Consider the following 14,185-nt stretch of genomic DNA (forward strand, 5'->3'; position numbering starts at 1 on the left):
TTGTGGAACATAACTTATTGTTAGTTAAAAAAAGCATCATTCCCTCATGCCCCGTCAAAAATTATGAGTATATAGTTTTGTTTACACAGATTAGTATTCATTCTAATAGGAAATAATGGCTTATTAACAACATTTAGGTGTTTATATTTGAGTTCATATGCCCCTATAGAACTGAATTAAAAAATCAATACATTTGTTTATCAGCCATGTTCATTGAACATTGATTTTTGTTTACTGTTTGCATAAATTATGTTTTTCTTTCATTAAATTTTGGGATACGTAAGAAATTTTAAATGTCTACCCTATGGCACATAAAATAGCAAACACTACGCATGTCTACCAATTTTTATTACAAACTTAATTTGTTAGAAAAGTGTTAATTTAATGGTACGGCCTTGCAAATGTTCAATAGTCCAATTATTTTGAAATTTATTGGGGGAGAATGTGTGCTATGGCATTGATATTGCCATGGATAACGTAAAATCAGATTGATTGTTTCCACTATTAGTCATGACGTAAAAGTAATTGTAAAAATTATTTTTTAAAAAATAGTGGGTGAGAAAATATTTTTTAGTAATATTGAGTCATAAACGTATCAAGTATTTTTTTAAAAACAAATGCTGCTGTCAAGTTTTTTAGCTGATCGAAACAAAATTGTACATGCCCACATATGTATGAAGGAAGGTAAAACTACCTTTTTTATCAATGTAACACGTAAAGTTTTCTTCTTCTCTTGCACACAGAATGCGGAAAACAAGAACAGAACGCCATGCCATTGTCATAAATTAAATTTCAATCTAGAAAATGTCGTGTTTTCATCGAAGAAAACAAAAATCTTCTTGAGCAAAGTACTGGGAAAACCCATAAATTTCTACGATCGCTGACTGGGACAGAGGATGGATGAGAATGGAAATTCCACAATTTAAGAGAGCAAATGTGTAGTTCCCATTATATATGCCATTAGGCCATCGTGATAGTAGCCAAAAATAGACAACCAAAACAATCGTCAATAGAATCCATTAACATAAATCATTTATGAACGTTTTTATAGTTGCCGCTGCTGATGCTGCATTGCGGTAAGTGCCGGGGTTTTTAAAAATTTAATTTTATTCTCCAAAGAGAAAAACTTAATCCCGGAGATTTTGTGTTACATTTAATTCTATTAATCTTAAATTTACAGGCATTAGTATGTGTTTTTTTATTTTATTACAACTCCATATGTTTTTGTTTTTATTACTTGTTTAAATATTGAACCGATTTAATTATTATTTGTTTTTGCTGTATTTATTTACACAATTAATGCTCATTAATTCCATTTGATTTTGTTGTTTTTTTTTCGTTTTGTCTATTAACTGTAAAAAAATATCACAAATTGTGTAAATATAAATATGTTTTTGTTCCACCCGTCCATCAGTTTTTATAACCCAAAACTGTACGTCAAAAGTAAAACATTTTGAAAAACAGTTCTGACGTTCAATACAATTCTTGGCATATTGCAAATAAATTGTATACTATACTATGCATAATCATTCATGTTGTTTTTTCTTCTTCAATTTGATAGATTATAAATAAACAAAAATGACGACTTTGATTTTGATGTCGCCGATAGAAAGATTTATAGGAAAGTGCATAATGTTGGAAGTTTTTTGATGGGTTACCAGAAAACACCTATGAAATAACAGATGGTGATTAATCTACACCATTTCATGACAATTTAATTTCAAAGTAAATATGTTTATAAAGAAGTAATGAAAGGCAACATTTGAGACGGAACTTTCATCACAAACATAGAAAAAAAACTAAAGGTGGACGTTGTTCTTAGACCAACAAAATCGGAATAACTATTCAAGAAATTTGTGTTGTCGATCATTACAAGCAAAAATGTGACTTTTTAAGCTTTCATTAGAATCCAAATGGAAAAGGAAAACTTTCTAAAAGTGTTTAATTTCTCGGGGTGCCGCTCGTTCATCTATAAGAACAGTAAAAAATTGGCAAGGTACAACGCCGTTACTACTGCTATACAGGAAATACGATCGATTGGGAGAGGCGCCACAGCAACACCTAAAAGCGACGCACTGTATTGTAGCTGTCATGACAGGAAACAAGAGGTTAGTTCCGCATTTGTAGTTAGTCGGAGGTTAAAACATCTCGTCTCCAGCTTCACCCTGTTGAATGAAAGACTTGCTACAATTTGGATAAAAGCACACATTTTCTGATCGAAAACACTGATATAGTGGCACGAAAATCGAAAAATCAAACTATAAAATTGTGAAATATTTTCCATTGTATCGATTACAGACACTCTGCTGACTAAAATGCTATTTTAGTTTTCTGTTGTTGTAAATATTCAATTAGTTATTCACTACCAAATGTAAGAAATTTGATTTACTAAATTGCGGCCGAAACACTGACTTCATACTTGTTTAATTGTTAAATAAATTCTGAATAAACCTAAAAAAATATTTTTAATTAATAGTGGAGGGTGTCATTTAAATTTAAAAAAATAAAAAAAAAATAAATTACAGTGTTTTATTTATAAATGTACTAAAAACTGGAAATAATTTTTAGCTTAGCCTCGAAAATATGTTCTTCTTCATGATATAATCTCTCAAATAAAGCGCTTGCCGTTTAATTTGGTCATTATTTTTGGTTTAAATGCAAACGTTTTATTTGAGAGATTCCATCATGAAGAAGGATATATTTTTAAGACAAAGCGAAACAAATTATTTTGTAGTTTTTAGTGCATTTCTAAATAAAACCTTGTAACTTAATTTTTTAAAATTATTTTTTATTTTTAACTTTTTAGTAAATACATCTTTTTGACCATTGAGAACCCCATAACCAATTTAAGCCGATAATATAGATGAAAACTTTAAAGTGACTGAAATCAGGTGATACCGTTATATGGGGGCTATACAAAACCTGGACCCATGTCCACAAATGTTGGTGGGGAAGATTCTGTACCATTGGGGACTCCAGATATCAAGTTACAAACAATTCGGGCTAAAAATGAAGATAAAATCCTCAATATACTTGAAATCGGGTGGTAACGCTGTATGGGGACTAAGGAAAATGGACCCATATTGGTTTTGGTTTCATATATATGTATTGTCATCCAAATCTGAAAAGTGTGCAAAGTTTTAGTTCTATTAGTCAAATGCAACTGTGTGAAAAATGTGTTACTAGATTTGAACTAAACGGACACTAAAGCAAGTTAAATAAAACACTGTAATAAAAACAGTTTGGGGCCTGTAGGTGCATAGTTATGTATTAATACATTTTCAAAAATAATTATTATTGTGTTTTTAAGTGTAATATAATTTGTTGAATGGAGCGTAACTACAAATGTTCTGTGATGTTCAGTCCTCGTTTTTGACGAAGTTGGACTTCCTAGATTCGAAATAATCAAATTTTGGCTGCAACAAGCCGCAACTCTTGCCGATAAATTCCAATGACAAAATTCAGCTTATTTGGTCTGAAAATGTGGATAAAATACTCAAAGTACGAGTAATCGGGAGATACGGCTATATCCAAACGTGGACCTATGTCCACAATTTTTGGTGGAAAAGTTTAGTGACCACAAGGAACCCTAAGTACTAAATTACAATTAATTTGATAGGAAAGTGTGGCTTAAATCCTCAAAATATCCAAAATCTGGAGGTACCGTTATATGGGGGCTATATCAAAACTTTAGCCGATGTTATCAATATTCGGTCCATTATTACCCACAGACACAGAGTTTTGCAAAATTTCAGAAACATATACATATCAATTGGATTGCAAGTTATTAATTTCGTGCCGCTAGACAGTGATTTCAACCACTGTGAGACGAGCAGATATTTTACAAGAAGAAACATCTGACCCTGAAAATCAGGAATGTAAAAAAAAAGAAATGTACAATGAAGTCCAAAAATGCTACCAAATAGTGTAGACACGAAGAAGGTAGTCAGGTTACAGATGCAGATACTATTCTCCGGATATGGAGGGAGAAAACTTTTGGTATCCAAAACTAACGACTACGACGTAGATATCACAGATCCAATCCCAAAAGATTATATAGAGTTTATACAGTCCAGTTATACAGTACCAGCTGCAGGATAACAAGGCCGCAGGAACCGATTAACAGCCGAGCTGTAACAGCTAGTTAGTAAGAGTACTTTGGAGTCGAGCCAATACGACTCCGAATCCAGTCCAATTTTTTTCACGACTCGGACTCCAACTCCGGAGTCGACACCGAAAATAAATTCCACCGCTCAAGATATATTAAATATTTAATAATAAGTTAGGCTGTTATCTATCAGTGATAATACAAAATTCAAATTACAGTCATTCATGTGTCAAACCTTCAAGATACGTTAGGAATCCGAGAAACAAAGTAACGCCCACATGAAAATAACTAAAATCGGACGATATTGTTATAAGGTACGTATATAAGGTACGTGAATTACCACCGCAGCTTGACAGAAGTCCAATAAAAGAAGACACGTGTACCGGCATATTTCCCTATCACATGCATTTTCGCGGTTATGAGCCCCAAAAGACTTGAGACCTTGATGTCAAAAGGAATCATTTTGTCCAAATTGGATTTACTCCTGACGGCAAAATTTTACCCCTTTATCTTCAAGGTGAAAATCTCCGAGGTCAAATTCCTTTTACAGTTTTGCTCGAGTTTTCGTAAGCTAAAAAGGTTCGTAAAAGACAATATAACAAAAACAGATACTATTTTTATCCTTTTTCTCAGGATCTGGTCCGTCCATAGATACTAAACCGTTTAAATTTAAGAAAACGATTGCTTAAGTCTGGAGTATTCCCCCATTGGCTAACTTCATCATTACTTTCTTTACAGAGAGTAATGTTTACCAAACGCACTAACAGCCTGCAAAATTTACTGATCGCTACCAATATCATGATTTCATTCCGACGAAGGGAATTATCAATTGGCTTTTCAGTTTTTGAAATTATGAATTTTCTAGTGAAAACCTGAACTCTTTAAGCATTGAGTATTCTCATGGTAATTAGAATGATGCTCACTTTTCGGCTTTCCCAAAAAAAAAACACCAGAACAAAATATTTGCAAGCTGACAGCACGATTCAACTAAGAAATCATCGATTTCTGTAAGTTGAAGGAACATCAACACAGTTACCTGTGAGTATGTTGTTGGAATTTATTTAAAAATTCCCTTTTGCGCGTGCCTTCGCTGTTTTCTGTTTGTTTTCTCATTGTTATTGTTGGAAAGCCAATTGATAATTCCCTTCGCCGGGATGAAATCATGATATTAGTGGGGATCAGTAAATTTTGCAGGCTGACAGTGCGTTTTGTAAAGTTATACCCTTCACCACGAGTTGTATTGAAGTAAAATGCACAAATTAGTTTCCTTTCGTTTATAAAGAAGACTAAATACCAAAGTTCAGCAAGTTCGGTAAAACAATGTGGCTAACTTTCAAAATACCGACATTCAGGAGGTACCGTTCCATGGGAGCTATATCAGAACGTCGATCTGTACATACAAATTTCTGGCGGAAAGTTTTTAGACTCAAAAAAGACAAAATACCAAAATTCAAGAGGTACGCTGTTGAACCCGCGGACCTATACGGATAATTCTCTTCTGGAATATTTTAGAACCCCATGGAAGATTGAATAACAAATTTCAGTCTTTCGGTGGTATATTGACGTCACTACTTTCAGAATTACGAAAATCGGAAGGTACCGTTCTATGGGGCGCTATATCGAAACGTGGACCAATACCGACGAATTTCAGTCAGAAAGGCCAACAAAGACTAAGTACCAAATTTCAGCAGTTATATGGGGGCTATAAGAAGGCGTGGACCGACAAATTTCTGAGAGAAAGTTTTATAACCCCAACGAAGACAAAGTACCAAATTTCGGTCCTTTCAGTGTGATAATGAGGCCACAACCTTCAAAATACCGGAAATGATGAGGTATACTAAGACGTGGACTTATACCGACAAATTCATGGGGGGAAATTTTATTCCCCCCAAATTTCAGCCATTTCTGAGGAATATTGAGACCACAACCTTCAAAACACCGAAAATCGGGAGGTACCTTTTTTTGAGGGCTATATGAAGGCGTGAACCTATGCCGAAAAATTTCATGTGGGACGTTAATTACCCCAAATGAAGACTAAATACCAAATGCCAGCCGTTTCGGTGGATTATTGTGGCCACAACCTTCAAAATGCCGAAAATCGGGAGGCAACACATTTTTGGTGGAAAGTTTAATACCCCCAACGAAAACTAATTACCAAATTTCAGCCATTTCGGTGTGATAATGAGGCTAAAACATTCAAAATACCAAAAATCGGGTGTTACCGTTCTATGGGGGCTATATCAAAACGTGGACCGATATAGCCCATTCGCAACACCAATCGTCCTCGTCCGGAAGCTGTAACACCAAATTATAAATCTCTATTTAAAAAATTGCGAGCTGTATCTTGATTTCAACAGATGGATGGACGGACAGACGGGCATGCTTTTATCGACTTAGAATTTTGCCCTTATCAAGAAGAATATTTCGATGTGTTACAAACGGAATGACAAATTTAATTTTACAGTCGATATTATGGTGGAGGGTATAAAAAAGTCAAAAGAGGATCTGCTAAGGTGGATCTGGCACTTATACCTTTGAAAAATTGAAAAGAGAATCTGTTAAAGTGGGTCTGGCATTAAACTTGGACAAATATAATTATCTCCAAGCAAACAAAATGGAGGATGTTTTAATCGAATGTTAAATCTGTAGTCATGTGTGGATGTGAGACATGGAACGCGGCGGCAAATCAGGCTAAATCGTTGGAAATGTTCATAAGCAGGTGTTTGCGAAAAATAAGTGGCATATTCTGGCCCAATATGGCGGGAAACTAATGAGAAACCGTTTAGCCTAGGAATAAGGAGACGAAAATGGAAATGTATAGGTCATAACCTACGGAAGGACAGAGACGACATTGCCAGCAAGCGCTTGAGAGGGATCCGCAAAGTAGCCGCAATAGAGTTTGACCTGCAAACATTTGGATAAGGTCTGTTGAGGCAGAAGCAGCGAGTATGGGACGAAGTTGGAGTGAAATCAAATATTTGGCATTAAATATATTAGAACGGAATAATTTTTTTGTGGCCATATGTTCCTTATTGGATCAAAAGGAATAAATAATAATAATTTTGAGAAGAATAGAACTGAACAACAGATACAACTTTGGCCTAAGTAATCAGTTTAAAAACAAGTAAGAAAAGTCTATAGTCGGACGGAGCCGACCATTGGATACCCTATACCACTATCCCTGGACAAACGCTCTCCACGGAACTTATTTTCAATGATTGTGAAAATCTAATTATCCAATATCAGAGATGTAATGTATAATACTTATGACCAAAACCAAAAAGTTATCTAGCATGACAAAGACATTTTTGTAGCAGGAAAGGAAAATTTAGTTCACACAAACTAAAATGTAATGAAACCCACTTATGTAGTACTACTACTTCCGTTGTTTAACCGCTACGTTATTGAAATTTTTACCAATTTCACACAAAAGTTTCAGTCCATTAACCCGCTAAGTATTATCTGATCTTCACGTTGGTTTGTACGCTTCTTCTTCATCATAAACTCAAACTTTGTTTAAATTTTTGCGGGTTATTATTTTGACCTACAGAGTCGCTACAAAATTGATTAAAATTTTGTTTTTGGTCCATTTCATCCCGTGAACATTTCACGATCATCACCAAAATCTAATCATTTCTATTCTGGCCCGAACCCAATATCCTTAAAAAAATTGTTACAATCGGTCCATAATTGCGGCCTTAAAAGCTTGTTTACAATTTTTAATGGACGGACACACATCTCTAAATCGCTTTATCTCGTAGAGATATGAATTTTGGCATACCATATATAAGGGTCTAGGACGAATATTTCGTGGTGTTACATGAACTTATGGAGAGACAATATGTAGCATGGTATAAAAATGTAGTTCTCTACACAGAACCCATTATATATTAGGCAGTAGGCCCGTTATCTAGCAAACACTTTATTGCAATTTACATCAGAGGAAAGGTCAGTAGTTGTTTTCCATATGTAGGCTACTTTGCGAAATATATATGTCCTCAAGGAATTAAAATATCGACCAAAAATAAAATTTTTATATTTTTCATACAAAAGTAATGGTCCATTTCACCCGCTAAAGAATATCAGATCATCATTCAAAATTGTAGGCATCTTTTTCGACCTATACTCTTACCCGGTGCAAAATTTCGTGACTATTGATGTATAATTGCGACTTCTAGCGAGTTTATTATTACACTACAAACAAATAACGGGATATATTAGGCTGTAACTCTATTATCTGATTATGCACACCAACATAATTGGCATCAATTGTAAGGTCAAGCGTTCCACTTTCAAGTATGTCTCACTTGTCCGGAATGTCACTTCCAGGAATTAAGATATAAGCTGTATATTAAAATTTTTCACAATTTTCACACAAAAGTTTTGGTCCATTTAACCCTCTAAATATTATCCAATCGCCATCTCAAATTGCAACCTTCTCCTTTGTGATATAGTCTTACCTTATTTAAAATTACGCGTTGATTGGACTATTATTGAGACCTACAGAGCCGCTAGAAAATTGGATAAATATTGTGTTTTTGGTCCATTTCACCCGCTAAATATTTCACGATCATCACCAATAAGAATAGGGATCTATTCTGATCTGAACCCGACCTCCATACAAAATTTCGTAACGATCGATCCATAATTGCGGCCTGGAGCGTGTTTACAATTTATAATGGACAGACGGACGGACGGACGGACTGACTGACGGACGGACACACATCTCAAAATCGCTTTATCTCGTCGAGATATGAAGAATGGTATACCACATTGGGGGTCTCCGACGAATATTTCGCGGCGTTACATGAATTTTTACCAAAACAAATTTATAATACCCTTTTCCACATTGTGGTATAGGGTATAACAAGGACACATCTCGTAAAACAAAAATAACACTTTACAAAACACTGACACTGTCTGTGCTAATGTATGGTTCCGAAGGCTGGGAACTTGGGCATGCAGATGAACTTGCTGTATTTGAGAGATAAATTCGTCGAAAAATCTACTTCAACGTATCGAGATACAACGATTGCGTTGGCTAGACCATGTTCTACAATTGAGCGATAATGAACCGGCTTAAAAGGTGTGTAAGTACAGGTCGTATGACAATACGCAGAACTTGAAGGCCAAGGCTTCAATAGAGTAAAGAAGAGGAAGACGAGCTCGAAGAAATAGTAAAATATTAAGTATCTAAATATATGCGTCATTCCATTTCTGACAGGTATAAATAGGTACAAACAACTTTCTTAAAATTAAAGAAACAGTAGTCAAAAAGTAAAAAAGTATCAGTCGGCTTGGCCGACAGAGGTATACCCTCAGCTTTGGACCTAAAGAAAAGAAGTAACACACAATACTACTGACGTCTATATAATACGATGTACAACGTTTTGACCAAATTGATTTCTCCCTTCGAGGGTTATCTTACGTACTACCCAGGGATTCGAAGTCCAAATTTTTAACCGATTAAGTTGATCCCTTCGAGAGTCATCGTGCGCTCCAGCGACTGCACTTGGTGCCATAGGGATATTTAAACCTTTCAGATTATTTTCTCAGCAAGTATGGTAACATGGGGCGCCTTCGCCACGTTTTTTTTTAAATGTTCTCATATCGACATCATTAAAGTTTTTCCAAATATTATTTTTGGTAAGAATATTAGCATGTCTTGACTATAAGTATTGATATATAAATGATTATAATTTTGTTTTTAAAATATTATTTTTGAGAATTTACAAAATGTCTAAAAAGTGGCGAAGCCTCCCCACCCATGGGGTAGCTTCGCCATCGACATAGGATATATATCAACGGACTCTAAAACTGGAATTTACCATACTTCCTTCCCAAATATCAACATAATGCATAAAAGGAACATGTTTTCTATTTAATAATCAACAATGATTCTAAAATTTACAAAAAGAAGCATATTCTAGCCGTTAATTCAAGTAGGTACCTTGAATTTAGGCATGAAAATGAAATTTTTGCCAAATTAGATAGGTTTAGCACAATATTTGATTTCAACTTCACATTATAGCGTGGTATATCAATAGCATAAACAATTTAAGTTAAACCTGACATATTTCTCACATTAACCCACAACACCCCTATCATGGCGTAGCCGCCCCACCCCCTACATAGGTCATAATATTAATATATTGACATTTATAATTACTTTTATCATGCAAATTATTTGGATTTATATTCTTCAGTAGTTGTCTATTAACGGTATAAAATATAATTTTGATATCACTAAAGGTATACAAGATATCACAAAATATATCTACCATGAATATTTTTCGCAATACCCCAAAAACATGAAACCGCGTGCATCAGCAATCATATATTTGATAGAAATGTCAATTTTTGGGAGATGAAAGATCTTCGTTAAACTCACAATTTTCCCTTTAACGGCATTTCTGTAGCAGTTATAATTATCAAGAAAATCGGTGCTGGCGAAGGCGCCCCAGTGGCGAAGCCGCCCCATGTTACCATATGGACTTTCCCCTGAATAAACGTGTACTATCGCAATAATGGTGGCAGCGAAGACAAGTTGTTACAAAACGAAAGCAAATCGATTTGAGAGCAAGTCTTAAACTGCACTCTTCCAGAATTGTGTGTGGGAAGTCCTCGCAGAGGTGGACCTATATAGTCCATATTCGAAACTGATCTATATCCCGTAGAGATCATATGATGCGAACAGTATGGACAAAATCGGTTACTCGAAAAATTGTTGTGCGCATAATTTTTCCGAACAGTTTCATTTTTTTGTTTCATTAAAACTAAGTTTGGACAAAATATTACGAACGACAAATTTTAGACCGAATCGTCTAATCAATTCGAGAGTTATCGGGCGTTCGAACCACTACACATGGTGCCATAGGGGTTTTTAAACCTTTCGGACTATTTTCTAAGGAAGTATGGACTTACCCCTGATAAAGCTTATATCGTCATAACACAAATCAAAGCGATTCGAGAGCAGATCCTAAACTGAACTTATCCAAAATTTTGTGTGGGAGGTACCCAAAGGAGTGGACCGATATAGTTCATATTGGAATCTCATCTATGCCTGGTAGAAATTTCACGATGTGTAAAGTATGGACCAAATCTAGTTATCGTTCGCACAATTTTTCCGAACATTTTCGAACTTTTGTGGGGGAGGTACCTAAAGGAGTGGACCGATATGGCCTATCTTCGAACTTAAACAAAGTTTGGTCAAAATATTACGAAGGCCAAATGTTGGACCAAATCGGTTCGAGAGTTATCGTGCGTACCAGCCAGCCAGACAGACAGACGGACAGACGAATGGACATTGCTACATCGGCTCCAAATCGTCCAAACATACTTGGGGTCTAAAACCATTATTTCGATTAGGCGTATATACCCTCGTTAGCATAAATGCGGAAGGTATAAAAAAAACAAATTGCAGATTTTTTTTTTTTTTTTTTGGTTTCGTAAAGAATTCTTTGTATGTGGTATTACGTTGCATCAATCTTATTTTATATTGTTAGCACGAAATAATGCCGTGAATATGATATATGATTGTTCCAGGAGGAGAACTCCTATTTACCCACGAGTGAAAAGTGGGGGGAGGGGGTACGTTTTTTTGCAATTCTTTTTTGGAGTGGTCTATCAATTATATTTGGGGGTATTGTAAGTTTTTGTTTTGTATGAGCGGACAAGTTGCCCCCCTCAACTTGCATGAATTCGAAAAAAGTTTCACTCGAGAGTGGGATTCGGCAAGTTTTTTTGGAGTGGTCTATCAATTATATTTGGGGGTATTGTAAGTTTTTGTTTTGTAGGAGCGGACAAGTTGCCCCCCTTAACTTGCATGAATTCGAAAAAAGTTTCACTCGAGAGTGGGATTCGGCAAGTTTTCAGAGCTCTGCCCACGAGGGACAGTTGGATTTCTCTCATATCAAAGAATGAGATCAATTATGTTAGTGGGAACTACGTCGAGTCCGAACGACGTGTCTTAAGACACCAACAATACACGAGCGGTATTTTGCCACCGTTGTCAATTTGATGTTGACATGCCTGGAAATCGAACCAAGCCATTCACCAGCGAATACATAACAATTGATTTTGTGATTTTATAAATTGTTTTATATTTTACTGTGATTCTGTTTGCCAAAATTAATTTTAATGGAAATATTTAGATAAAAACAATATGTGCATTGTTTTAATATACGATGTTATCGTAGGTTTATGTAAAATAATAATTTAAAAAAATCAACCTCCTTGTCTCTTAGAAAAGACAAGTTTGAGTTGGCGTTTATATATTGTTAGCCATAAAGAGCATATCGTTTAAATAACTATGCCATTTGGAATCTGAGACATGAACGCCTTAATAATTAAAATACTACACGAACAATTACATTTGTCTACCAAAACAGAGGATAATTTTTAAGAACTCTTAATATTATTTTTAAATATTAATTAAAACACACATTGTAAATTTTTTAATACATACTAGGTATGTATTCGTATACTTATTCTTCGTCGTGATCATAACTTTTTATTGTGTACGTATTTTGTTAGCATAGAACTTTTTAATTTAAACTTGTATGTATGTATTTGAATTTATATTTCACTTTGTCGTAACAACTACAAATTGCACAACTTTGAAATGGTGTGATTTTATATGTTTGTCGCATTATCTCCTATGTTGTGTGAATATGGGTTTGTGCGCGAAGTAGTAAGCAATCGGCGTTTGTAATTGGTTCCACCAACAAATATTTACATTGCATTTCAATGCTGCGTTTCTTTTGAACTGCGGGATTGTCGACGAGTTGTTTCGTTTTTTTCCTCGAAACTCTTTTCAAATAAACATATTTCATATTTTGTTGTCACAGATTTATTATAAATTTCCACGTTTTTTTACCACACTCTCACTCTTTATTTATTTACACTTTCTGTGGTGTGAAGGAAGAAAATCCACATTCAATCAAATATGCATCGGTTTATCCGAATGCAAATAATAAATAAACCCCGGCCATAAATTTCATTTAGTGAAAATTACCAAATGACTTTAGGTTTTGGTTTTATTGCAACAGTGACATATTTATTTTCATTTTTTGCTGTTGTATTTTTCTTAAGTACATTTATTTGGCGTTGTTGTCGTTTTCATTTTATCGTTATTCGGCCGAAAAAGAAATATGTATGTAGAGGGTGCGTGTGTGCGTGCGTACTATGAGCACCACGACTTATTTTTAAACTTTTTAAACTTATGCGTGTTTCATCAACAATACACAAGAGCACATCATTTGTTTTTTATTTTCTTTTGTTTTTCTTTATTCTCTATTTGTCGACGATCGCACTGACGGAATTTTCCCGATGATGTTGTTTCACTTTCGACGTTTGTTACTCAACTGAAAGGTATTCTGCTGTTCAGATCTCTAGAGAGATAAATTTGAATGCTTCAAGGATCGTGGCATGTGACAAAAGTCGAGAACTTAACAAAATAATGCCTGCGATGTTCTTATATTCTAAAATAGCTCTCTATGCCCTCATGTGTGGGAAAATTGCAGAGCTTCCTCGAAAGAGAAGACAATTTTTCCGAAAACGTTTTAAGAGACACATTCATTTACAGTGCCACACATGGGAAATGTATCGGCAATTTCTTGTGGAAATGTTTGAATCTTGTAAATGTTTTCCCTCATATAAGGAAATCGGCTTGATCGCATATTAACTAAAGGAAAGAGGCAACATCTCCCTAAAAAGGGAGATCCTACAGCTATTTTAATAAATACAAAGAAAACAACAACGTTAATTTAATTATGACATTTGTGTTCTGAGGGTATTTTTATACCCTCCACCATAGTATGGAGGGTATATTAAGTTTGTTTTTCCGTTTGTAACGCATTGAAATACTCATTTGCGACCCTATAAAGTATATATATTCTTGATCAGGGTAAAATTCTGAGTCGATCTGTGCACGTCCGTCCGTCTGTGGTAATCACTCTAGCATCCACAAAAATGGAGATAGGACGCTGAAATTTTGGGAAAATGCGTCTTTTGTTTGCAGGCAGGTCAAGTTCGATGATGGGCTATATCGGTCCACGTTTTGGTATAGCCCCCATA

The 14,185-nt window shown here is 35.0% G+C and overlaps 1 protein-coding gene across 11 annotated transcripts in view; it reads right to left on the reverse strand.

The window, feature by feature from the left end:
• Nlg1 (Neuroligin 1) overlaps positions 1 to 13,478 on the reverse strand; it is a 239,577-nt gene extending 226,099 nt beyond the window's left edge. For 3 of the 11 annotated variants that reach the window (XM_073964145.1, XM_073964126.1, XM_073964133.1), the window contains exon 1: positions 13,125 to 13,475. The gene's annotated coding sequence lies outside the window, so the exon portion shown is untranslated. Of the gene's footprint in view, positions 1 to 12,552 lie in introns of all 11 variants that reach the window. The other 8 variants (XM_073964088.1, XM_073964080.1, XM_073964119.1 and 5 more) reach the window with 7 other exon arrangements.
• Between the last annotated feature and the right edge of the window lie 707 nt (positions 13,479 to 14,185).

Source organism: Musca autumnalis, unplaced genomic scaffold (genome assembly GCF_047663935.1).
Source record: "Musca autumnalis isolate F117 unplaced genomic scaffold, ASM4766393v1 scaffold_1, whole genome shotgun sequence".
NCBI lineage: Eukaryota > Metazoa > Arthropoda > Insecta > Diptera > Muscidae > Musca > Musca autumnalis.